Source organism: Lathyrus oleraceus, chromosome 4 (assembly GCF_024323335.1).
Source record: "Lathyrus oleraceus cultivar Zhongwan6 chromosome 4, CAAS_Psat_ZW6_1.0, whole genome shotgun sequence".
NCBI lineage: Eukaryota > Viridiplantae > Streptophyta > Magnoliopsida > Fabales > Fabaceae > Lathyrus > Lathyrus oleraceus.
The window spans coordinates 450,857,486-450,884,324 of record NC_066582.1 but is presented as its reverse complement, the minus strand read 5'-3'; the positions used below and the strand labels follow the sequence as shown (position 1 = coordinate 450,884,324).

The window sequence follows — 26,839 nt, the reverse complement described above, 5'->3', positions numbered from 1 at the left end:
GCAATAAAGAAGTCAAAGCTCCGTAGTTCGAAGGACAAAGAATGAGAAAAAGATATGATTGGGGTGGTGTTTAAAGCAGAAAGCAAAGGGTAAAAGTGGTGTCACAACTAAGAAATGGGGGTTAACCAAAGAGGTGTGTCCCAAAGGAAAATGAATTGTAATGGTGTTTAAACCAACAAAAAGGGAACTTGTCATAGCCGGAGACTCACAAGACAAGGGTCTTACCAAATCATAGGGACTGATATGGTAAGGGGAATGGTGTCGTAACCAAGAACAGAAATATAAAGGTGGTGCCAAAACCAAGAGAAGAAATAAAAGTGGTGTAAAAACCAAGAAGGGGGTTAACCATGTAGGTGTTTCCCTGAATTATGGTGTCATGACCAAGAACTGAAATAAAAGTGATATCAAAACCAAGAAGGGGGTTAACCATGTAGGTGTGTCCCTGAGTTGTGGTGTCATAATCAAGAACTGAAATAAAAGTTGTTTTAAAACCAAGAAGGGGGTTAACCATGTAGGTGTGTCATTGAGTTGTGGTGTCATAACTAAGAACTGGAATAAAAGTGGTGTCAAAACCAAGAAAGTGAGAATGACCAAGAGGTTTATCTCAAAATTGTGATGTCATAACCAAGAACAGAAATAAAAGTTGTGTCAAAACCAAGAAGAGGAATGACCATTAAGGTGTATTCCAAAGTATAGAGATACTACAATGGTGTTTAAACTAAAAGGATCTGAAAAGAGGAGCCACATGGGCTAGTTGTAGACTCGACAGTGAGTTGACTGGAATCGCACTAAAGTCTAGGAATACAGACATATACTCTGAGCAACTGGGTCATTTGTCCCGTACCTAGAGATATTCTAGACAAGTGTAGGGAAGATCCCCTCTCATCATTCTCTATTACCTAAGGCTCATGGCATGCAATCCTAGTCAAAGACTGACAAGTTATTGAAGCAGGTCCCCCAAAGATGTTGTGGAGATGAGTCAGATGATTGACTATTGAGGGAAGATGTATTCCACTGAGGGTCTTGATTTTGTTGGGAGTTTGAATGATCCAAGGTGACAGAGGCAAGTCCCATCAAGTGACCAAGGGACTTATGGTCACTTGACAAAGAGAAGGGGGAGATGTAATAGATGAAGGGTCTCATTGTTAGGTAGCCCAAGAGAAAGCCATGTGTGTAAGGGTGTACTAAACCTAAGCAGGCGCATGCAAGAGGTATAAAGTAGATGAAACAACACATAAACTCAAAAGCTTAGTAGGGACAAGGGCAAGTCAGAGTGTCCACAAGGTCCCAGGGCCAATGTCACTCCAAGTCAAGCAAATGAGCCTAAATCCTAAGTCAAAGTTCAAAGTCCAAAAGGTCTTCAATACTCCATATCAAGCATAGGATTATGATTAGGTCAAAGTTACTTTATCATGTTTTGATTCATTAAGCTTTAACAAGCCAAAAGACAAACAAGATAAAAGCAACATATGAATATAGCAAGATGAGTAAAGTATGATGTGATGATTAATGGGACATAAAATAAAAGTACATTAAGTAAATGACATAAACTTAAATGACTTGAATTTAAATGACTTGAGTTAAATGCAATGAGGTAAAGAGCAATGATTGATGTTGGGAGTTAATGGTTAGTCAATTGCTTCAGGACAATTTAGAGCTATGTTAAGCAATCGTAAGTAGGTTGATGCATAATCCATACCTATCTAAGGCCGGTCAATAGCAGTGTATGTATCAAACATGTTAGAGAATTAACACAAAGTTAATCTCCTACAACATGCAATACAATGGGTAAAACAAAAGAGAAAGATGAAAGTAGAAAGAGTGAAAGAGTGAAAGAGAGAACCAAGGTAATCATAAGGGATCATTCTATTCTCAAATCAAAGGATTCAAAATATGGCACATCGAGGGTTAACTTATCATTGATGCAAAGTATTGAAGTTGATCCATAATCATCTATCAATAGTTTTGGATGAAAGAAGGTTGATCAACCTCAAGTCCATTTATCAATGATTTGAGATGAGGAAGAATTCATCAACCAAGTAATCAAACTCAATCCAAAACATCAAATGATCATCAAAAGAAAATAAAACTCAATTAGTAATGATTTAATATTAATTAAATAAAGAAAATAAAATGGAAAATGTCAAAGAGGGGTCAAAGTATCAAACAAAACTCCAATAAAAATGTGGGAGGTCAACTAAATTCAAAGTGAATGGACCTCAAAATTTGGGATTAAAAATATTTGAAAATGAATAAAATGAAAATGCAAAAAAAAAAAGAAAAAATAAAATAAGCATTAAATGAAAAATTGATTTTAAAAAAATGCGAAAAATGGTATGGGATAAAAAATATTTTTATGGAATTATGGAAAAAATAGTAAAAAATATTAAGGGTACTATTTTGAATTAATTTTGGAAGAAAATGAAATAAAATGAAAAAAAAAAGAAGAAATTAAAACATTTGAATTCAATGGCTAGCAAAGGTGGCACGCGCTGATTGGCTAAGGGATTTGAATTTGTCTCCAACGCGCGTGAAGAACTTCATCTTCAACCTCAGGATTTGTGATTTTGAAACTTCATGAACTCATGTTTTTAACATGAATCTAGCATGGATTCAGTTGCGAAACACTTCATCGTTCATGCCTCCCTGCATCAGAGCAATTGATTTGCTCTGAGCAGGGACAATTTTCTCAAAAACTCAAAGAATCCTAGTTCTTCAAAGTAATATTAAATGGTGAATACTTAAAATAAATGACCAATAGGTTAGGGCTTTTGATCAGTGGAATAAGGCAAAGAGTGTGATAACTTGTTTGCCGAAGGTTGTAACTTATATCTCCCTGGTCAATTGAAGCTTTAGAAGTCAACAATGGTGGATCCGAGAGCTAGGTTACAGAAGGATTCAGACCAAAGCAAAGCTTCAAACACCTTCAAAGGATGCCGATGAAGGATTCTGGGCAAATAAATGGAAGGAAAAGAGCTTGAAACAAAAAAGAGCTTGACTGGTTATTTGAGGTATCGGGCTTCAATGGTGGCAGGGTTTATTTGGCTTTTAAAGCTTGCAAATGAAGACAATAGCTTCCACTATTTTCGGGGAATGTTTTGGGATCCAAATACGTGTGAAATTGGCTTGAATTCTTGTGAATTGAGTTAGAAATTTTCAAATCCCGGTCGTGTGGAATTTTGGTGCCAAACTTGTGATTTTGGAGGTTCTCAAGTCGTTTCAAGTTGTCCTCTTATACGTTTGGTCTTGGGTAATTAGTTTTCACACGTGTGAAGTGATCCCAAGTTGATTTGTGCAAGTTTCAATATCATAGGTCACAAACCAAAGCAGAGTTAGGTCACCATGTTCAAGCTTAGGCCAAATCTAATCCACTTGTGTGTTTTGTGATTTTCTTTAAGCCAAATGATCACTTCATGGAGTAGAATAAGATGCAAAAATAAAAAATCCAAAGGGAGCTTTGAGGTGAAAATTTTAGACTTGTGAAGTTGAGGTTGTGACCTGGTTTTGTGGGCTAGGCAATTGGTCAAGCACTTTGCAACATGTTTGGTCATTTTAAGGTCATATGTTCATGATGATATAACTTTTGATTCCCTCGTGTATTTTGAGCCAAACTTAGGCCAAATGACCTTTGACATAAGCTTAACACAATTCAAAATGAATAGGGTCTAAAGAATAATTGAGCTGAAAATGGCAAGGGTGGAAAGTAGGGGTCATGACAAGGTTTTGGCCCATTTTGGCCACTTGGTCATTGACACAAATGAGGTCTTAAATGGATGAATTGATGTTTGACCCTTGAATAAATTTTGTTGAGGATACAAAAAGGCAAATTTGACTCAAATAAGCTTGGTATTTGGATAAACATTATGGGAGTTATGAAGTTTGAACCAAAAGCCCGGCACACTTGCAAATTAGGTCAAACCACCTGACACCCTCTTTGCCAATTTGAATTTTTCTTGCATTTTAAGCCATAATGATGATGGAATGAGCATACCTTGATGAAATCTTGACTAAGGGTTAAATGATACGGAGAATGGCTTGAAGATTGATGGTTGTGGCATGGAGATCAACACATGAAACACCTTTGAATCCTCATGACCAAACTTGCATTTCCCTTTATCAAAGACCTTGACTTTGCCTTGATTTGAAGCATGATTACCTACTTAAGTAACAAGACAAAACAAGTACCATCTCCTCATGAAGTTAGGGTTAGTTATCAAGTAATACAAAGTGAAACCCTAGTGTTAATATACAAACCAAAATATGGTCATACTTATGATTCCATGATCAAATGCAATGGTCATGTATGATATGATGTATGCAAATAGGGGATGTTAAAAGAAACAAAAAGGAGGGTAAACTTTGGGGTATGACACAAGGAATAATTGAAATTAACAGATTTGATTCAACATATCCCAATTGAACTTAACAAAGCTCATAACAGTGAATTGGCATTAACATTAATTGTTAACACACTAACAATCCAATCTAACTGAACTTGAACTAACTCAATCAGCCTCTAACAAATTCAAACATTAAAACTTAACTGATTACTAACAGATTGCCCACATTTAACTAACTCACATTGTGAAGATTAACAGAACCTAACATTGCCCTAACGGTTACCCCAACTGCCCGAGGTAGTTACAACTCTCACCCTATAAATCATTTTTCAATCATTGTAGATTCAATCATCAATTACTTTTCACACAGACTCAATCATCACCTTCAACTTGGATTCAATCAAAACTCTCAAACTCTCTCTCACTCTATCACTCTTACTAAATCGAATCACAATCCCTTTACATCTGTCATACTCTCAACAACCTCACACATCATAGAAGCATAAGCTCTCACACGCAACAAATCTGAAGAAGAAGAAGAAGAAAAAGGGAATTGGAGTAAGAAGAGTTTAGGAAGCGTGAATTTTATATGGATTATCTTGATTTCTTTGATTTCGGCCTCATCTTCTCTACTGCAATAATCACTAAGACGCATCCTAGTCTCGCAAGTAAGTAGATACTATTTCCCCTTACTTGAAATTCTCCATTACAATGTAAAGTTACATTTAAGGATTCAAACCTTTGGGGTTTGAACTTAGTTCCTTACCTCAGCGTCTTAAATTTTTGGATTTAGTTTTTAGGTTTTGTTATAAGTTGGCTTCGATTCGGAGTAGTTAGGAAAAATCAAGAAAAATGGATCGTAGATTGTTGAATAAGGGAATGGGACAATTTATTTGGTGAGTTGATTGAAGGTTTTATACCTTCGCCGCCGCCAAAGGCAATTTTTGGCGCGACGGAGTCTTTGGCTTGGATGATGAACTGGAACGTGTTTGAGTGAGCAGATGAGATGAAATGAACTGAACACAGACTTTCTCTCTCCCTTTGGTACACGCCTTGGGCTCAGTGGCCTTTTGGCCCAACCAATTGCTTTTGCACCCTATGCAAGCCCATACACCCCCTTCTGAGACTAACCAATACCACACTAGGCTTTGATGAACTTAGGCATGCGCCCTAATCGTTTTCCTAAACTGAATTGCTATGCGCCGCCACTATTTGCTTGCTACTACACCCCTGCCTTTTATTATTTTGTTTTCTTTAATATTTGCTTGTTTCTTCAATACATTTTAATACTTTGTATTACATTTTACATGTAAAATATCTTGGGAATAAGCACCTAGATAATCAATTTCATTTTTTTTACCATTTTGAAAACTACCAAAAATAGTTGATATTGGATGCTTCAAAAATATTTTGTAAAATAATACATAATTAAGATAACTTCATTTAGGCTCTAATTAGAAAATTAATCATGTTTAGCCTTAGAATTGATTTTCAAGTATAATCCATTAGAATTTAATTTCTTGCCTTTATTCTTGATTCCATTTTTGCATGCATGCATCATGGTTATGAATGTTGCTTAATTTCTTCTTGCCATTTGATTGATTCTCTTGGGATTATGGTTTAATTTTGCATGGTGTATGCTTGTAAGAGCTTTTCACTTGTATGGTTTATGGTTCCATCCCCCCATTGTGGGTAAAATGCTCCCCCCATCCCATGGGTATGTAATATCATAGGATTTACCTTTCTTTATTATTTTTCTTTGTATGTTAATAAACAAGAAAAAACCAAAACGATAAAACTAACCTTTTAAAAAGAACGAAAATAAACTTGATTCGACGTCAAGAGTTTTTCAAATAAAATTCAATTGAACACCACGTGAGTGCTTGGTCCAACACCAAGTACCTCTTTCATATATTTTCACACAATTGACAAAAACTTCGAACACTTGATCCACCGTCAAGCCACTTTCAAAACAGTTTTACAATAAACTGGATGAAAAAGGATCGGGTGTACATACTTATACACACTATTTCTTAAGTAATTGGATTGTCGGTTGTGGTTAGCTTGTGGCCCAATACTTGTTTTCCATTCGAAAACAATTAATAATAAACGAGTTGGTCCTCATAGGGAAAAAAAGGAGAGGTTAGGATGAATTATCCTCTCAGCTCCCGAATATTCTGAATACCGAACATACTTAGCCTATGGTTAGATGCTTGTCTCCCTCTAAGTACCAATGATTAAATTTTCCTCACAAATTTCATAAACAAAAAAACTCTTTAGATGAAAAAGAGAGGTTAGGATGAATTGTCCTTTCAGTTCCCGAGTACTCGGATTACCAATCGTATTTAGCTTGTGGTCTGATACTTGTCTCCTACTCTAAAATCAATCACAACCCATCAAATCCAATTTTCTGCCTTAGGGCATCCAAAACATTTTACAAAGGACATGTTATTTTCGTTCTACCGTGAACGATGCTTAAGTCTCCCATGTGCAAGCATACAAGCAACATTTAACTGCTAGAATGCGATCAAAGGACATCCATTCTATCGCAAACAAACAAACATTTAAGTCTCCCATGCGCAAGCATACAAGCAATGTTTAACTGCTAGAACGCGAATACTAACATCATTCAATAAAAATAACCAACATATTTGTATTTTATACCATGAACTACTAAGTTCTAACTTCCTTATTGCACTATAAGGATATGTAGGCATGCAGGTTTGATTCCTTGGCGAGCACACTAATTAGTAAAATTATTTTCCCCTTTTAGCAATCGCAAGTAACCTTCAGATAAGAACACCCGCTCATGTAAAGAACAAATAAAATGGTTCATGTTGAGTACAACGGATGTGAGGGTGTTAATATCTTCCCCTTACATAATCAACTCCCGATTCCGCTCTTGGTTGTGATGACCATCTTATTTTCTTTTAAGGGTTTTATCGATATTTTCCCTTTCCTCTGGAATAAATAAATTATGGTGGCGACTCCGTATTTTTGGCGACATGACACTTATCACTATAACCCCATGGCGAACTAACAAAATAGTTATAATCGATCCCTCACGAAATAACTCATTAACCACTACTTGAAGCTTTCTATCCCTAGTCTGTCAGCATAAGTAACGTTAGGCGATGTATAGAACGTTGATTCCCTATGCCACTACTCAGAGTCTCCTATTCCTATTCAACTAGCATAAGTATAACAACTACCATAGTCCAACACATAGACTAATTATCAATATTCCCTATGTACCCAAGATCATATTAAAAGAGTATATCAGATAAAAAGAATTAAGAACAATAAGCAATTGAATGGCATTATAGATCTAAAGGTTCATGCAAAGTCAAATCAACATAGAATCCAACAATAGTGAAATAGGTTCATCATAACACAATCTAACCTAGAGAAGCTTAGTTATTCATAGTGAAATTAACAATACCACAATTGATAGATAAAGATAACATATGAAATCCCTTTAATTGATGGCCCCCAATGGCTTCAAATGCTCTAAAAATCACCATTTATGCTCTATAAATAATGCTTTACTCTCTCTAAATTGTAACCCTTGTGAAAGTGCGGAAAATCCCCTTTTATTAGCTTCAGAATGGACCAGAACGCATTAGAAAAGCCCAGAAAAAGTGTGTTGTACCTCGAAAAATTTGATCCTTCGTGAAGCAGAACGCATGCTCGCAGAAAATAGTTCAAACATAGTCGTCACCGAACTTTATTTAATCCAATAAAGGAAAAGGAAAATATTGATAAACCTTTGAAAAAAGCATGGTCGTCGTAACCATATTTGGGTTCGGGAGTCGATTACACAAAGGGAAGGTATTAGCACCCCTCACGTCCATTGTACTCAATGGAAACCTTTTAGTTTAACTTGTGATTGAATGTTAGCTTATGTTAATTGTTTTCTTCTAGTGATTAAAAAAGTTAAAGAGGAAAAGAAAAGAAGTCGCAAAAAAGTTTTTGATAAATGTGCCTGACGAGATTGCAGGTCTCACTCATACGTATCTCCGGGTGCGATTGAGAACTCAAGGCATATGTAGTTCTGAGTAGAAAATGTTTGTTTGTTGGTCAATTTTAGTATAAGCTATTTTGTATCAATCGACGAAAAAGTATTGCTTTCTACCCAAAACAGATGAGGAGCGGATGTTTGCATCACATTGAATGGATTTACTATCAACATTCACGGGAAAACTCCACTTATCTTAACTCACACGATTGTGGATGAATCGTTGTTCTAGCATCGTCTCGAGACAAAATACCTTTCGTTTTTGAAAAAGGTCTTTGAATATCACACAACGGAGATGAAAAGAGTTTGATTGGTTGAGTGTTTTAGGCAACGACGAACGCTCGATGAGAAATAGACATAAGCCTAGGGATCAAACATTCGGGGTTCCATCGGAATGCTAGACTCCAACAGTCATTTTCCATTCAAGGTTTTTAAGATTTTTTTTTATGGGTAACGAACACTTAATAAGGACAAGACGCGTGTCTTGGAATCAATTGTTCAAGGATTCCATCGAAATTATAGATTCCAAATGTCCTTTTTAGTCTAAGTTTATTAAGTGTTTTTGGCGTGGAAGAAAGAATAAGCGGCTACCCCAAAACGTGTCCCTCGGGACCGATCATTTGAGGGTTCCATCGAAATGTTAGACTCCAATGGTCCTCTTCTTTTGTGTTTGTTTAGAAAAGGGGTTTGATATTGCATTTGATTTAAGAAAAGTCACTTGATGTTGATCGAGGTTTGGTTCGTGTAAGTGAAAAAGGTTTGAAGTTAATGAAAATGGTAAATGGGAAATGGTGAGATCTTTTGAACACTCAATTAATATTGATCAAGGTTTGAATCTTATTTGAATGATTTATTTTGATTATGTGTATCATTCTTGTTTAACAAATTAAAAGTTCAATGCAAGATTAAATCATACAATCAAGAAAATGACATACAACTTCTAATCAAATAACCCAAACATCCAAGTTGATTCTTAACCATAACCCTTAAAAGAACTTTGAGATGCATGAAAATTAAATTTAAAACAAAATATTATTATTATTTATCATTTTTTTAAAATAAAAAACATTTTTTATAAAAGAAAAAAGAAATTTATTCAAAACAAATGTTATAAAAAGGTGTATAGTTATTTTAGTTTTCATTATATTGGGCTCAAAACCACAAAGGAGAAAAAAGAACAAGAAATAAGCGTGGGGAGTATGAGTTCGAAACAGGGTGTAGCTCATAAAACTAGCTCATATTTCCATGGATCAGAGGAGGACCGGATTGGGCTTGGCCCACCCGATTTCAACTCACTCCAAAAATAGAATAAAAGAAGGAAACGGTTTAAACAAAACCTAGGTCAACTTCTTCTTCTTCTCACAGTCATTCACTCTTCTAACTTCCGCATTTGAAACAAATCGAAGCACAACCATGGCCTCAAAACTCGATTTCAATCAAAACAACACAAAGCATCCTTAAAGCCAAATTCAATCGAAACAAAAACACACACTCAACTTACATTCATTGCTAACGTGACATCAAACATAATTCACATCATAAGCTAACAGAGGATGGCATGGTGAGCAGAAGCAAAAACATTCTACACACAACAAAAATAAACCTTAACCTCAACAATCCTTAAAACCTCAAATCTAAATACATTCAAGCATCAATCATTAAAGGGAATAAGGATTTAAGCGAGCAATCAACAATACAAATGTAAATAAAAATAACTCAAAAAGCTATGAATACTGAATCGAAGCTTCTCAGCTTCGGTCAAATAAGGTGACTTGCTTCCTCTTTCGTTCTTTCTACTTCTTCACTTATGATGCTTCTGAGTAGTTCGGATAAGGAAGTTTCAGTTTGAATTTTTGGATTTCCTAGTGAATATGCGAGAGTGAGGAATCTATGAGGGTTTGTGGGATAAATTCTTCAGAGCTTCCTCAGATGTTGTGTAGTATCAATAGGGTATGGGTTTTTTCTATGTGTATCTGGATGTTAGAATTCTTTGTGTGTGCTCTTTGATATGTTTCTCTAAATATGTATTGTAATGGTTGTTAGGTTTTTTATCTCTGATATATGAATATGGTGGCTGCAAGGGTTTTGTATGATGATTTACAACGGCTTCCCCTTGGCTCTGTTGCTGCTTGTTATATAGGGAGGAAATTAGGGTTTATGCAAAGGACCTCTTGTTGTGTTTGCTGCAGAAAATAGTTAAAATAGTAGTGAGCCTTGCTAACTTTCTAGGAGGACAAAAGTGGTCTTGCCAAATTGGTGAAAATTGGTTTCTACTACTGAATTTTTTATTACTCTTGTTTGTCCTTTTCCTCATTCTTTTTTGAATTTGAATTAAAAGTGAACTTGCTAGATAATTATTATTGTAGTAAAAAAAACTTGTGTGAATTTGGAAAATTCTTTGTGACTTCTCCTTGCTGTAATTTTACTTCTTGCTTATGCTACATAATTCCTATTTGCATTGTTTGAATTCAACAGTTTGTTATGGTTTAGATACACAGGGAATTTTAAACTAAATCTTTCTCCTTTTTTGTGCATTAGGTTTTAAGAAATGAATTTTACCAAAGTGGGCATGGCTAGAGGTTGCTTGAAGATAGAGAGGGCGCGTGACTTGAATTCCTTTTGGACAAAAACAAATGGAGGCTTTAAAATCGTTAGAGTTTGGTTTACGTCAATCTAATTAACTGTGAGATGCCATGAAGTTTATAGATTGTGAAAAAAAAAGAATTAAACTCTTATTTTCCAAATGCACATTCCTTTATTAGGCTTTGAAATCATGTATCCGAAAAATTTGTGACCTTGCCCAAATTCTAAATTCTAAATCAAATGACACTTCACTTGACTTTTGTGCATGACCCCCCCCAAAAAAACTTGACACGCTTACTTAATTCTAAGGATCAAAGCTAAAGAAAACTCAAATTCCAAATCAAATTAAGTATGCAAATTCAATCTTGACGTGATAGAACGATTATTATCTCACAAAAGATGCATATGAATGTGGGGATTTATTTAAAATTTATTTTTAATTCTAGGTTTTAAATTAGCCATAACCAATCATCCTAACCTTAGAACCAAAGGACTAATTAAAATGCAAAGTAGTTGATAATCATGAAACTTATAGCATTTTTTGACTCGATTCGCATGCATTTTTTATCTGTTTTATATCCATTTTGTGTTTATATGAAGTCTTATGTTTGTATTTTGATTGTGTTATAGAAATTCCCCATTTGGAGTTGGCATGAGATAAAGTGAAGCGAAATTGGCCCAAAAGTGGAGAAAAGAGCACATAAGCATGAAGCACTTGAAGAGATGGTGTTTTCAGCGTGTGGCATTCACCATAGGGGAATGGCGATCGCCATGGCCCTCTTACTTGCCATGTAACCCAAATTAAACTCATGGAGAACACCATGAGGTCGTGGTGAACTCCATGGACTTCGTGCCCAGAATTTTAGTTGTTGCATAACTGAGTTCTCTCCCACTCACCCACATTTTCCTCAACTGATTTTTGCATGAATTCTATATCACCTTAGAGTCACAACCCTAGATATAGGTTTAATTTTTAGGTTTTAGGAATCCAAGCTTTTTTTTTAGAGTTAAGTAGGCAGAAAATTTACACTGTACAATAATACTCAATTGTTCACTTCGGGCAATTGGTGCATCATTGCTTTGCGAATTCGGAATTCATATGCTTGTACTTGGATCAACGGTTAATTAATCTTGCCATTATTTTCATTTATCTTCCGTTTAAGTTTTCTGCTTTATTTTCCCGCGCAATATTATTTTCTATAAGCGTTTATATTCTTTAATTTTCTGTAGTTGTTTATTTAAAGTTCTTAATATTGCAATTTTTGTTTTTAACTGTTTTGGTAATTCCTATTGTTACTGTTTTTAGTTTCTAATGGCTACATATCATTGTCATCTACTACCATATACATATATAATTGCTTTTACATGTATTGTTCCATATATATATATATATATATATATATATATATATATATATATATATAGAGAGAGAGAGAGAGATATTGCATTGCTACTATTTATATTTATTATTATTATTATCATCATATCCATGTTTCTATTTTGCATGCATAATAATAATATGAGTTTTGTTTCAATTATGTTAGGTTAAAATTTCTAGAGTCCGGATGTGAGGATTGTCGTTCTGACGGGACTCAGTAAATCAAATTGGTGTATAATTTCAATATTAATTTATTTTTTTGGTTCTTATTTTTAGTTTTTAAAGTCAAAAAGTTTTGCGCGAAAATGAAAACACTCAGGTAATGGTCAATAGCGTGACAATGTGAGATCGTTCACCCGATCGTAAAAATTGGATTTAGTTTCTAAAAACAGTGACAACGCTTTAGTCATTAATTAGGATTTATTAGTTTTCAAAAATTGTTTCGAAATTGTAATTTGTGGAGTGACAACATGACTTTTACGGTTTCGAAGCATAACACGGGTTGCGCTAAAGTGAGTAATGTTTTTAAGTTAATCATTTCTTCCAAAAAAATATATTTTAAAAACCAAAATAAATGTCAAATATTTATTGAGTCATAGAGGAGTGATTGGAAATTACATTTCGGTCACACTTTTAATTGTTTTCAGAAACAAACTTTAATTATATTCCCTTTCTCAAACAAAAGTTGATATGCCTTAAATTTACATAGCGACAGTAGATAGCGGTTAAGTTGACTAAAAGTTTATGTGGGTTCGACATCTTTTGTATTACTTTGATAAAGTTTGTGCACTTGCGGATAAGCTATCACATGAAACAAGCATATCAAGTTTTTAATGTTGTTGTCGGAGACTTTTATTAGTAAACATCATAACTGAATTGTTGCACCGTATAGATTAAGGCATTTTATTTTATTTTTACCAGTTGTATGCCCAACACTCGCTCTGACATAGAGGAGTTAGAACAACCGATCCCCGAAATTGAGCGTTACATTCACCTGAAATGTTGAATACGTGAACTTAGAGCCATATTTGAACCCATGGCCGAAGTTGATAATTGTCAACTCAAGGACTATACAGTTTCGTATCAGGACGAACTACAGTCAAGCATTGTTCCACCTGCAACCCAGGCGAACACTTTTGAATTGAAATCGTCACATGTGCAAATTGTGCAACATAGCCAGTTCTCTGGAAATCCCACCGAGGACCTAAATATTCATTTATCAATGTTTGTACAGTATGCATACACATTAAAGAGTAGCGGTGCAAATCCAAAAGCCATTAGACTATGTTTTTTTTCCATTTTCCCTAAGAGATGGAGCCAGAGCATGGCTACAGTCTTTACCGGCAAACTCAATCACCACTTGGAATGAACTCAAAAAGGTATTCTTATCCAGATATTTTCCACCAAGCAAAATAATAGTATTAAGGAATTATATAACTACGTTTAAACAAGCCGAAAGAGAATCATTTTTTGATGCATGGGAAATATATAAAGATATGATAAGACTATGTCCTCATCACGGATTAGAATAATGGCTTATCATTCATACTTTATATAATGGTCTACTATACAACACCAGAATGACCATATATGTTGTTGTTGGCGGAGCCTTAATAAATAACCCCTTCGAGGAAGCCTACCAACTTATCGAAAACATGGCTCAAAATCATTACCAATGGGGAACTAAAAGAGTTCGTGTTCAGAAAACCCAACAGAAAGGAGGAATATTCTAAGTCAATAGAATTGATCATGTAATGCTAAAGTCAAGGCACTTACCCAAAAGATCAACAATTTAACTATAACCACTCCAGCCATTGTATATGTTGTAGCCTTAAACTGCGAAAATTGTGGAGTCTAAGGACATATGGCCACTGATTGCCAAATCTTGACTGGAACAACACCAGACCATGTTAACTATGCATAAGTAAATCCTTAATTCAATACCTATAATCCTGGATGGAGGAATCATCCCAAAGTTTCTTACAATAATAATAACGCATTATTTACACCAAGCCCTCCACCTACAAACCCTCCAAGTTATCAAAAGGGAAATGTTGTTGCTCCTCCTTCTCATAGAAAGTAAATCTTATGACTTATGATGGAAAACTTCACTGCATCCCAAACCCAAAAAACAGAGTTCATGAATCAAAACATTCATACTAACGAGCTGGTAAAACAATTAGCAAATAAGGTTGAAGCCATGTCTATGCATAACAATATGTTGGAGACTCAAATCTCTCAAGTTTCCCAACAACAAGAAGCCATTGCTACTCCAGTTGGCACATTTCCAGGATAATCTCAACCAAATCCTAAGGGAAATGCAAACTTTATCACACTACAAAGTGGGACAGAGTTAGATGGACCAGTAGACCTAAGAGTTGAAAACCCTATGATGTATAGGAGAGTAGAGGAAGGACCTGAAGAGGTTACTGATGAGAGTCAAGTAATAAAAATAATAGGTGAAGAGGAAGAGAATATCACTAATAAGGATGCCATCAAGAAAGAGAAAGCTTATGTACCTCCACCTCCGTATAAACCAAAGATACCATACCCTTAAAGACTATCCAAAACCAAGAAAGAGGGTCAATTTAAGAAATTCATTGAGCTCCTAAAACAACTTCATGTTACAATACCTTTCAATAAGGTCACTACTCAAATGCCCTCATATGCTAAGTTCCTAAAAGATATATTGTCAGATAAGAAGAAACTTGAAGATGACGAGACAATTGCACTCACCGCAGAGTGTAGTGCCATTATCCAAAACAACATGCCACGTAAATTGAAAGACCTCGGTAGTTTTTCTATTCCTTGTGTAATAGGCACGTTTGTCATCGACCATGCATTATGCGATCTCAAAACTAGCGTCGGTTTGATTCCTCTTTCCATATGTAAAAAACTAAAGCTATGAGACATGGGACCCACTAGAATGTCCCTCCAATTGGCAGATCATTATGTTAAGTACCCCATGGAAATGCTGGAAAATATTCCAGTTCGCATTGGCCAATTTTATATCCCTACTGACTTCATAGTCATGGATATAAAGGAAGATTCTAATATACCCATCATTTTAGGAAGACCTTTCTTGGCCACAGTCAGTGCAATAATAGACGTGAAACAAGGGAAGTTAACATTTGAGTTAGGAGAAGAGAAAATCTAATTTATCCCTTCTCAATTTCTAAACACCCCTACTATGGACGACACTTATTGTTTTATAGACATTATTGATTAATGCATAAAAGAGTTAGCATCCATACCTCCCTAACCAATTACAGAATTAATAGAACTTCCAACCAAAGAAATGAAAGATGAGTATGAATACCATAGTTGATACGTTGATGATGACCTAAGAGAATGCTTAGCACTTACTCCTGATCCTATGCCTAGCCCTAAGTAACCATCAGTAAAACTTAAGGTTCTGCCCAAGAATCTAAGATATGAGTTTCTTGATGAACGACTTGATCACTCGATCATATTTAGTGTCGATCTCAAAGATGAAGAAACCAAGAGCCTTTTGATGGTATTAAGGAAATATCTTATGGCTTTAGGTCATAACATTTTCGATCTAAAAGGGATAAGCCCCTCTATATGCATGTGCAAAATTATGCTAAAAGAGGACTCTAAATCCTCTAGAGAGCATCAGAGGAGGATCAATCTTATCATGAGAAATGTAGTAAGGAAGGAAGTACTAAAGTTATTAGAAGCTAGAATAATCTATCAAATCTCAAACAGTCAATGGGTTAGCCCAGTGCACGTCGTCCCTAAGAAAGAAGGTGTTATAGTTGTAAAAAAAGACAAGGGAGAGTCTATAGCTAAACACACAAAAACTAGATGGCGCATGTGTATAGATTATAGGAAGCTAAACAAAGCAACTCGGAAGGATCATTTTCCCATTTTGTTCATTGATCAAATGCTCAAACGTTTAGCTAGACATTCGTATTTTTGTTATTTAGACGGATACTCTGGATTTTTCCTGATTCTAGTTCACCCAGATGCCCAAGAGAAAACAAATTTTACATTTCCTTATGGAACTTTCGCCTACCGTCGAATTCCATTTGGATTATGCAATGCTCCCGCAACCTTCTAGAGATGCATGATGGAAATATTCATAGACTTCCTAGACGACATCATGGAAGTTTTTATGGATGATTTTTCCGTATGTGGATCTAATTTTGAAGGATGCCTAACTAACTTAGAAAAAGTTATAGAAATGTGTGTAAAGGTAAACCTAGTACTAAATTGGGAGAAATGCCACTTCATGGTGAAGGAAGGCATAGTCCTATGACACATAGTGTCTGAAAGAGGAATTGAGGTTGATAAAGCTAATATAGAAGTCATAGAGAACCTTCAACCACCTAAAACGGTTAGAGAGGTCAGAAGCTTTCTTGGACACGCCGATTTTTACCGACACTTTATAAAAGACTTCTCTAAGATTACTAAACCTTTAACTGGTCTTCTGATGAAAGATGTTGAATTCATATTCATTGAAAAATGCCTTGAATCTTTTAATCTCCTTAAACGTGCATTAATCTTCACCCATATTATGCAACCTCCTAATTGGAGTCAACCTTTTGATATTATGTGTGATGCCAGTGACTATGTTGTAGGCACTATCTTAGGATAACGTAAATATAAGAAATTACATGTCACATATTATGCAAGTAGAACTTTAGATCTTGCTCAAATGAATTATGCAACAACTAAAAAAGAACTTCTCGTCGTAGTTTTCGCGATCGATAAATTATGTTCTTACTTAGTAGGAGCAAAAATTATCATCTACGCAGACCATGCCGCTATAAGATATCTACTAAGCAAAAATGACGCAAAACAAAGACTACTTAGGTGAATCTTATTGTTACAGGAATTCCATTTGGAAATCCGAGGCAAGAAAGGAACTGAAAATGTGGTAATTGACCACTTATCAAGGTTAGAGAATTTAAAACTAGACCATGTACCCATAAATGATGACTTTAATTATGATAAACCGTTCGCGTCAATTGACATTGAAGGGATGAGTTATGATCACTACCATGAATATATTAAAGCTCAATACTCAAATATTGAGATCGTGATAGAAAAGGAAGACGCCTTAGTGTACAAGACTGTACCCTGGTACGCTGACTATGTAAATTACCTGGCAGTTAAAGTTCTACCTCCTGATATGACCTATCAACAGAAGAAAATATTCTTCCATGACCTAAAACATTTTTATTGGGACGAACCACTCCTTTTCAAAAGAGGAGCCGATGGCCTTTTCTGCCGTTGTGTTATTGAGGAGGAAATAGAAAGTAATATAAACCATTATAATTCCTTTCCATATAAAGGACACGCAAGCACCTCAAAGACATGCGCTAAAATTCCTCAAGATAAGCTATATTGGCCCACCATATGGCGCGATGTCAATTTTATGGTCGTAAACTGTAATCATTTCCAATGCATCGGAAACATTTCTAGACGTGACAAAATTCCTTTAAATAACATATTAGAAGTTGAGGTCTTTGATGTGTCGGGTATAGATTTTATGGGTCAGTTCCCATCTTCAACGGGAAATAAATATATACTTGTAGCTGTTGATTATGTATCCAAATGGATAGAGGCCACAACCTCTCCAACAAATGATGCACAAGTAGTTATCAAAATGTTTAGAAATAACATTTTCCCTAGATTTAGAGTACCTAGGTTAGTCATAAGTGATGTAGGATCACATTTTATATCTAAGATATTTGAGAAACTCTTACACAATTATGGGGTAGGACATTGAGTAGCCACACCTTACCATCCATAAAAGAGTAGGCAAGTAGAGATTTCTAACAGAGAGATCAAACAAATTCTAGAAAAGACTATTGCTACCTCTAGAAAGGATTGGTCGGCTAAACTAAATGAAGCATTATGGGCATATAGAATAGCCTACAAGACACCTATAGTAACTACACCCTTTAAGCTTGTGTATGGAAAATCATGCCACCTACCGGTCGAGCTAGAACATAAATCTTATTGGGTCGTAAAGACCCTAAACATGGATTATCAAGTCGCCGGTGGAAAGAGGATACTAGATCTCCATGAACAAGAAGAACTGAGGTTAGTCGCCTATGAAAGTGCCCAGATATATAAAGAGAGGACTAAAATATGGCATGATAAGCGCGTCACTAGGCGATATTTCTCAATAGGAGATCTAGTGCTTATGTTCAAATCCAGGTTAAGGTTATTTCCAGGAAAATTACGTTCCCGATAGTCAGGACCATTCAAGGTAGTAAAAGTTATGCAATTTGGAGCAGTCGAAATATGCAGTAAGTCAATAGGACCATTTATAGTAAACGGCCAGAGGCTTAAACATTATTATAGTGATGAAGAAATAAATCAATATGTTAGTTGGAAACTTAATGAGCCACATGCTAGTTCACCAGAATAATGAATTTATAAGAATGTCGAGCTAACGACATAAAACAAAGCGCTGCAAGGGAGGCAACCCATGAATTTCTTTTCAATCCTTCCATATCCAAAATAAATGAACGACAATATTAAACCTTGTTGATTATTCACTAACTTTGTTTAAGTTTCTTGCTTTTCAGGTTGCCTACGTTCTCCTTAGATCAAATATATCCACTAACAAAATTATTTGAGAATGCAACACATGGACAATATAAGGATCGATTTTGAAAATGATGCCTAGAAGAGGCACTACAAAGTCTTAGCTGAAAGAATCATCTCACGAACCTGTTATCCATACTTCCCATGCCTAGTAACTTTAGGAATCAGAGACAGTGTGAGGTATATGTTTAGTCATATCAACTGAGATGAATTCTCAGTTGCAAAGCACCCAAATTACCAGAACCTTACAATAGAGTTCCTAAGTTCTTTTCGTTACCAACCCCACCTAGGACTAGGACAAAATAAAGGCCTAGCCACCTTTAGGATTTTTGGGCAGGATTACCGACTCAACCACCGAGAGTTAGCTACTTTTTTAGGTTTCCAACATGGACCTCATATTTATACTAAGGTACTTGATGATATACAACCTGAACTAGATTTCTTATGGGGAGGATTCATAGGACTTTCCACCTGATCATGAGAGAATGAACCCTCCCCTTATCCATAACTCAGTCATTAGGTACATCCAGATGGTTGTAGCCCATACATTCTTTGGCAAGGCAAAAAACATTGGGCTAGCTAGTAAAGAGGAAGTGTACTTCATTTTCAGTGTTTTTCAATCTCGTCCCATTAATTATGCAGCTTTCTTGCTCACAGGCTTAGATAAAGTTGCTAACTCCATGATAGGAAACATTTATGTAGGTAGAACTGTCACTCATATCGTTTTAGCCTTAGGCCTACGCAATCAAGCAACTCACCTAACTCCTATATGTGGATATAACCTGCTAGATTTAGACCACCATCTAAATACAGGCTTAGTAAGGCGAGAGGGGCCTAATAAGTTTAAGATACTAATTATGAGTGAAGTTGTACACTATTTCACCCTACCAAACCTTGAAATGACAAGCATTCATAACTGTGAAAATTGGCGATATCATTTAGAAAATAACGATGAGTCACCATCACCACCTAAGACTCCTCACGCGCCTGAATATCACCGAGCTCCTCTAGATGTTTCTTTTTCATCTTCTTCCACGGGTACCCCATATAGGAGAAATATTGACTATGAGCTCAACACCCTTAGAAGAGAAGTAATAGCATTCCACCATGCGATTCAAGATCAAATCGATAGAGCGGTCGAGCAGATGGGCCACCTATTCCAAGAGGTCAATTCCCTAAGGAGAGCATTGGGCCAACAAGACAGACACCGTGAGACATGACTTATTTACAGGTTTACTGTTTCCTTCATCCCGCTTACATGAAACATTGATTTTAATGTTGAGTTTAAGTGTGGGAGGAAACACGTTCTCGTTCTTATTTGATGCTTTGACATTCTGATTATATGTTTTGATGCTTTGCTTATTTTTCTTCTATTTTCGTCAAATTTTAAAATTTTCTAGATTATTTACTCTATGTTTAGGCTAGTTTTGTCGATCTATCAATGTTAAACAAAGTTTTGCATGGGAGGCAACCTGAAAATTTTATTTTTGTGTGCATTTCAATTATTTTTAATGTCCATTATTACTTGTTTTCAAAGAAACTTTTGCACCACTAACAATGATGGAGGTCAAAAACAGCTTAGAAGCCCAAAAGAGCATAAAAACACTGAAAGCCACATACCTTGTGGCGCTCGCCACAAGCTGAAAATTTAAAAAACCAAATTCCAGATGCATGGTGTTCGCCACGCACAACATGGCGTCCGCCACGACCCTCAGGCACGTAAAAATACAGTTTTGATCACCTTTTTCCTTTCCAACTTCCAACCATCTACATTTATTCCCCCATTTTTCAAAAACCTCTCCATATTATTTCAGTCTTCCAATTTCCAATCTCTCACCCTTATATAAACCATACTCCACCACTTTCATTCCCACCATATTTACATTCTTACAAACCTTCATTCCACACCAACTCTTCAACTTTCTCTTTAAAGTCTCAACAATGGCACAAGGCAATACTGACTTTAATGGTATTGTGTTATGAGATGGTAAAGATGGCAAGCAGAAGCGGAAGAAGTATGAAGCTCTACTGAATTGGGACATTGTTCCGACAAGGTATGTAGATGATTCTTGCTTGCATAGTTTAGGATTTTATGATAGTGTATATTGGATGCTTGATAGGTTAAGTTCAACCCATTTTTATGCATGAAGATATCCTACTTTTATCAGTTTAACTTTAGAGTTTATTAGCTCTCTAGTTTACACCACACAAAGTTGGACTGCTAGCATAATAGGTGCTATCAAATTATGCATGTTTAACAAAGAATATGAATTCAACCTTGATTAAATGGCTGACATGTTAGAATTTCCTCATGGAGAGGGTTTTATTTGTGAAACACCCTTAGATATTGATTGGGTGCATGAACTTAGTCTGTTCTTGGAACAATTAACTGGAAATCGGGATGATAGTTTTGAGGGCAATAATGCAACTCAAGTCCATAACCCGACCATACGCTATTTTTCGCAAATTTTGGCACACACTATTTTTGGCCAGGATAATAAACGTAGAATTAATGCTAAAGAGTTGTTTTACATACATTCTGTTTTTTAGCATACACTAGTTAATTCATCCCCGTTCATGTTAGCCCACATGCAAGTAGTTCGCACTGTAAAGAAGGGGCATATTTCATTTGGAGGAGTGATTACCTCTAAAGCTCGCGCCCTAGGCTTAAACAGGGAGCTTTCTACGCTAGACCCACTACCCATGTTCTTCCCAGATATAGATGTATGCCGCCATATATGGTTAATTAAGAATATGAGAGATGGGAGATATTCTTTGATGATAGGAAACATATAGGTGCCTAATATTATTTTACCTTGCCCAAACTGCACCGATGTGCAGGTGATGGCCAATTGGACTTATAACCTGAATGCTGATACTCATGTCGGACCGGTGCTCATGGATATTCCTGAGAATGTCACTGCTAATGGTGCTACCGACGATGAGTTTTACTAGAGAGAGCGGGTCTCTCCTGTACATGAGCCTCCACCATACCACTCCCCACACATTCCTACTTCACCTACACACACCACACATTTTTTTGACCATTTTGCAGGTACTTCTTCCGAAGCCGCACATGCTTCACTTGATAATATACTCAGTGAGATGCATGCCCCAAATACTATAGATGCCGAGAGAGATAGCATGATATGTGTCGTGATGCAACAACAAACAGAAACGATGCATTATATGCATAAAATGCAGCAGGCATCCAAGCAGCAATCTCCACAAGAATATAACTATTTTTCTATCCGGACAACCCTCGATGAGACTCTCCAAGAGCTCCAATGCCAGAATGATATTAATGCAGAATGTGATACATATTCAAGCAATCCAGACCCAACAGCATGACTATGCAGGATAAACTGAGCATAATATGAGGGATCTGATCGAACATATGACAACATTATATGTGGGTATCGACGATATGATACAATATGTGCATCATGTAGGAGTTCCACCAGATAAGTGCTAAATTGTAGTAATTTTGTGTGTGAATAATTAGCACTTATTGACTTGGTTCAATTGATTTTCTTGTGTAAACCTCGACTTTTGTGTATATATTATATAGTTTTCATTTTCTTGTAAATTCACTTAGTTTGATAGTTTTCATCTCTTTTTGTAGGTTTTCATACATAATCGAAGCATTGGAATCAAAGGCAAAAGCATGGTTCTAAGCAAGACCAAAAATAACATTTTTGAAGATTCCAAATTTTTCTGCTTGGGCTAAGTGCAGTCCTAGCGCGCTTAGAATAAGAGGGGCATGAGGAAATTAGGAAATTCGTTCTAGGAGTGTGCTAGGAGCGCGCTTAGTGCGAATTAAGGTGGTTTATGTTTATTTTTCTGATTGCACTAAGCAGGCTCTGCTTGGGCTTAGCGCGATTCCGCTTTTTGAGTTACAATATATTCATTTGTACACAGATTTTTAGGGATGGTTTTGGGAACTTTTAACCCCAATTCCATTAGAACCATTTTTTTGTTAGGAAAGCTAGATTAGCTTAGAAACAACAAGTTAGGATACTTCTTGAAGATCGAAGTTGTATTTGCCTCTATCGTTGGGAAATCACGGTGGGTGTTTGTTCCTCTTCATTCTTCTCCTTGTAATCCCTTTCTTATTGGGTTTGTATGTAAGTTCACTTTTATAGTATGCATTTTTATTAATAATGGCATTATGTATGATTTATTCACAAATCTATATCGATGTTATCCTTGTTTACTTGTTTATCTATTGATTTGAATCGTCATTGAGAAATACTCTTCGAATCTAGATTTAGAATAATCATTTGTTAGACGTTAAACTCTAGACATAGGTTTAGGTTTAACATTCACGTGAGTATTGAATCTTAATGTTCCATATTTTTTGATCGGATGGGAGATCATCGATTAAACAATACAGTAGAACTCTCGACGGAAGTGACCCGGGTTCGATCCCCGACAACGTATCGCTCACAACAGAGTTCATGTCTGCAACTTCCATCGAGAGTTTTACCATATTGTTTAATTGATGATATCTCAGCCTATCAAACAATACAAAGCACTAATATTTGATACTCACGCGAATGTTAAACCTAAATCTATGTCTAGAGTTTAGCGTGTAATGGATGATTATCCTAGATCTAGATTTGAAGAGTATTTCTCAATAGATAAACAAGAATAACATCGATATAGATTCGTGAATAAATTGTACATAATGCAATGATTAATAAAAATACATACTATAAAAGTGAAGTTACATACAAAACCAACAAGAAAGGGATTACAAGGCGAAGAATGAAGAGGAAGAAGTACCCACCATGATTTCCCAATGATTGAGGCAAATCCAACTCCGAATCTTCAAGAAGCATCCTAATTTGTTGTTTATAAGGTACTCTAGTTATCCTAACAAAAAAATGGTTCTGATGGAATTGGGGTTAAAAGTTCCCAAAACCATCCCTAAAAATTTGTGTATAAATGAATATATACTAACTCAAAAAGCAAAATCGCACTAAGCCCCAGCAGAGCCCGCTTAGAGCGATCAAAAAAAATAAACATAAACCGCCTTAATTCGTGCTAAGCGCGCTCCTAACATACTCCTAGCGTGAATTTCCTAATTTCCTCCTACCCCTCTTATTCTAAGCGCGCTAGGACCGCACTTAGCCCAAGCAGAAAAATTCGAAATCTTCAAAAATGTTATTTTTGGTCTTGCTTGGAACCATGTTTTTGCCTTTGATTCCAATGCTTCAATTATGCATGAAAACCTACAAAAAGAGATGAAACTATCAAACTACGTGATATTTACATGATAATGCAAACTATACAATATATACGCAAAAGTTGAGGTTTACACAAGAAAATCAATTGAAATAAGTCAATAAGTGTCAATTATTCACACACAAAATTACTACAATTTAGCACTTATCAAAATCTCCCCAACTTAAAACTTGTTTATCCTCAAACAAGAATCAATTACCCTAAAGAAAACAAAAGCAATCACCAAGCAATCATGACCAACAAGTTTTTACAAACATAAATAAATGCATGGTTCAAATTTAAAAAGTACAAGTAAAGCAATGCTTACCACTATACTACAATGATACCATGACTATGAAACACAATCTAAGCACAAAATACATGTAAAAAATTCTAAAGCAGTACATTTTCATTGATGAATCACACCTAACACACAACTTCATCAATAGATGAAGAACAAACATGAGGGACCTGACTCACACCCAACAATCTTGCTAACAACTAGATCAAATTATGCATTCATCTAAAAAAACTCATATTGAAAGTATAAAAGCATAAATCACAAAGGACTTTCAAGGGTTGTAATGTGGCTTGATTAACAAAGAAGGGTTATATCTCAAGGTAATTGAAGTAAAAACTTGCTTAATCAAATGAGAGTGATCATTTCTCACAATCTTAAGCATTCACAAATTTCATTCATCTTCATCTCATTGCATAATTGTTATACCTTTTCATACACTTATTAGCACGATTTATTTGCTATTTTTTCCCTCTTTTTCAAGGTCTTTTCTTTTTATTTTCTTTTTCACTTTTATCTTTCTTTTTCTAAATTTTTCTTTTCCTTTCTCGACCTCTTAGTAACCAACCTTTTCTTCCCAACTTGAATGCAACCAATCATTATAATGTGAATTCTCCCAAACTTTCTAAGGCAAGGATAAAAATAAAACCATAATTTATGGTTGAGGGTTCAAGAAAAAAGTTCATAATCCAATTCAAAATCAACAATGAACTAATTAGTTATGTACAAGTTCCAAAAGTTGACATCAAAATGGATCCTGACATAAGGCTCAAAGGGGGTAAGCAAATTCTCACTCACTCATAAGGTAGACTACTTTTTGGTCAAGTGGTTATGCTAAAAATCAATCAAAATGCCTTGATCATTTTAGTGTTTTCATACAAATCAACACGAATGCAAGATTAAACATAATTCAAACGAGTTAAAACAAAATTTGTTGGTCTCATGTGCATATAGTAAACAATGGAAAGGCTTCTCACATTTGGCTATGATCTAAAGTGATTCAAACAGGAACAAGTATTGCAAAAGAATGAATGGCATAATATGTGTACAAAGCATAAGTTTCATATTCATGTTATGTTATAGAAAGCATTAAACATGTACCTTAACAATGTACTTTACTTTCAAACTTTTATCATTACCATAACATTTTCTTGTTGATGCATTCAAACTTGAAACAATCACTCCATGTCTCCTTAAGTCAATCCAAGACAAGCTTCTTGAACAAACACAAAACAATTTTCTAACAACTTAACAACTTTAAATTAAATTAATACTAAACATACAACAAAATAAGTTCAAAATAGGTCAAAAGACCTGGGTGAAAATGGATAAGTGGCTGAGATATTTTTCCATGTGCAGCAAAGCACGCTAAGCGCCTTCTAGTTACGCTAAGCGGCATCAGCAAAGCAAGGTTTTTCAAAAATGCCAACTTTTTCAAGTTTTCCATCCATTTCACTCCTTAATACCTATACTAATAAATGAAAAGATATTAAAGAATTAAAAGGTTGGGTTGTCTCCCAACAAGCGCTTATTTTACGTCGTTAGTTTAACGCCTTTATCTTGTATACGCTTCTTCTTGTTGCTTCTTTTGCATGGATAGTTATTCACCAACGGCTACCCCTAACCAACACTTGAGAAAACGTGAAGGGAAACAAACATATATACAAACACTTAAACAAATGTAATGAAAAACAAGAATATATACAATATAAACAAGTATAAAGCAAGTATTTATACAACATAGACAAGTTTATATACAAGTATCTATACACTATACACAAATGTACAAAGCTTAAAAAGATAGAAACTATTGTGATGCTTTCAATATCTAAACATTAATCCCCGACAACAGCGTCATTTTGTTGGTTGCGGTAAAGCAGCAAGAAAAAGTAAGTATTTTGATTTTATCATCTTCACAAGGATTAGTGTGATATCAAATATCGTTCAACAGTCTCTACGTTTCTAAGCCTAAGTTTTATAAAAAGTTGAGCTTTATTTATTTATGCATTCATTTTACATAGTTTAGCTTTTAAATTCAAATTTTTACAAAACTTAAGCTTAGAAACATATAGATCGTTGAACAACATTTGATGTCGCACTAATCCGTGTGGAGACGATAAAAACAAAATACTTATTTTTGCTTGTTGCCTTACCACAATCAACACCACCTCCCCAACTTCATGGTCGCGGAAGGCATGGTTAGAACCAAAGTCGTGGCCGCCGCTGAGCCACCTCATCCCAAGTTCTTTCTTCCTTTTTCCACTTTGATCAAAATATTCGGGAAAATATTTGTTTTAAGTATGAGGGAGGAATTTTATTGATTTTGAATTTATTGCTTTTTAATTAGTTTTTTTTTATAGTTTATTAGGACTTTGCATTCTTAGTTAATTGTTATTAGTAGAGTTAAT

General features: G+C 35.4%; 1 long non-coding RNA gene and 1 other non-coding gene across 3 annotated transcripts; one reads left to right on the top strand and one right to left on the bottom strand.

Annotated features, from left to right (window-relative positions):
- Positions 1 to 9,651: 9,651 nt before the first annotated feature.
- LOC127076052 (uncharacterized) lies at positions 9,652 to 12,087 on the top strand. 2 transcript variants are annotated; one of them, XR_007786750.1, is made up of 3 exons: positions 9,690 to 10,125; positions 10,897 to 11,041; positions 11,572 to 12,087. It is a non-coding gene; the product is annotated as an uncharacterized LOC127076052 (long non-coding RNA). The 2 variants fall into 2 exon arrangements; XR_007786749.1 differs by lacking the exon at positions 11,572 to 12,087 and having other exon boundaries at positions 9,652 to 10,125; positions 10,897 to 11,207.
- Positions 12,088 to 13,736: 1,649 nt separating this feature from the next.
- On the bottom strand, positions 13,737 to 13,844 carry LOC127077457 (small nucleolar RNA R71). Its single transcript, XR_007787268.1, has one exon. It is a non-coding gene; the product is annotated as a small nucleolar RNA R71 (small nucleolar RNA).
- Positions 13,845 to 26,839: the final 12,995 nt, after the last annotated feature.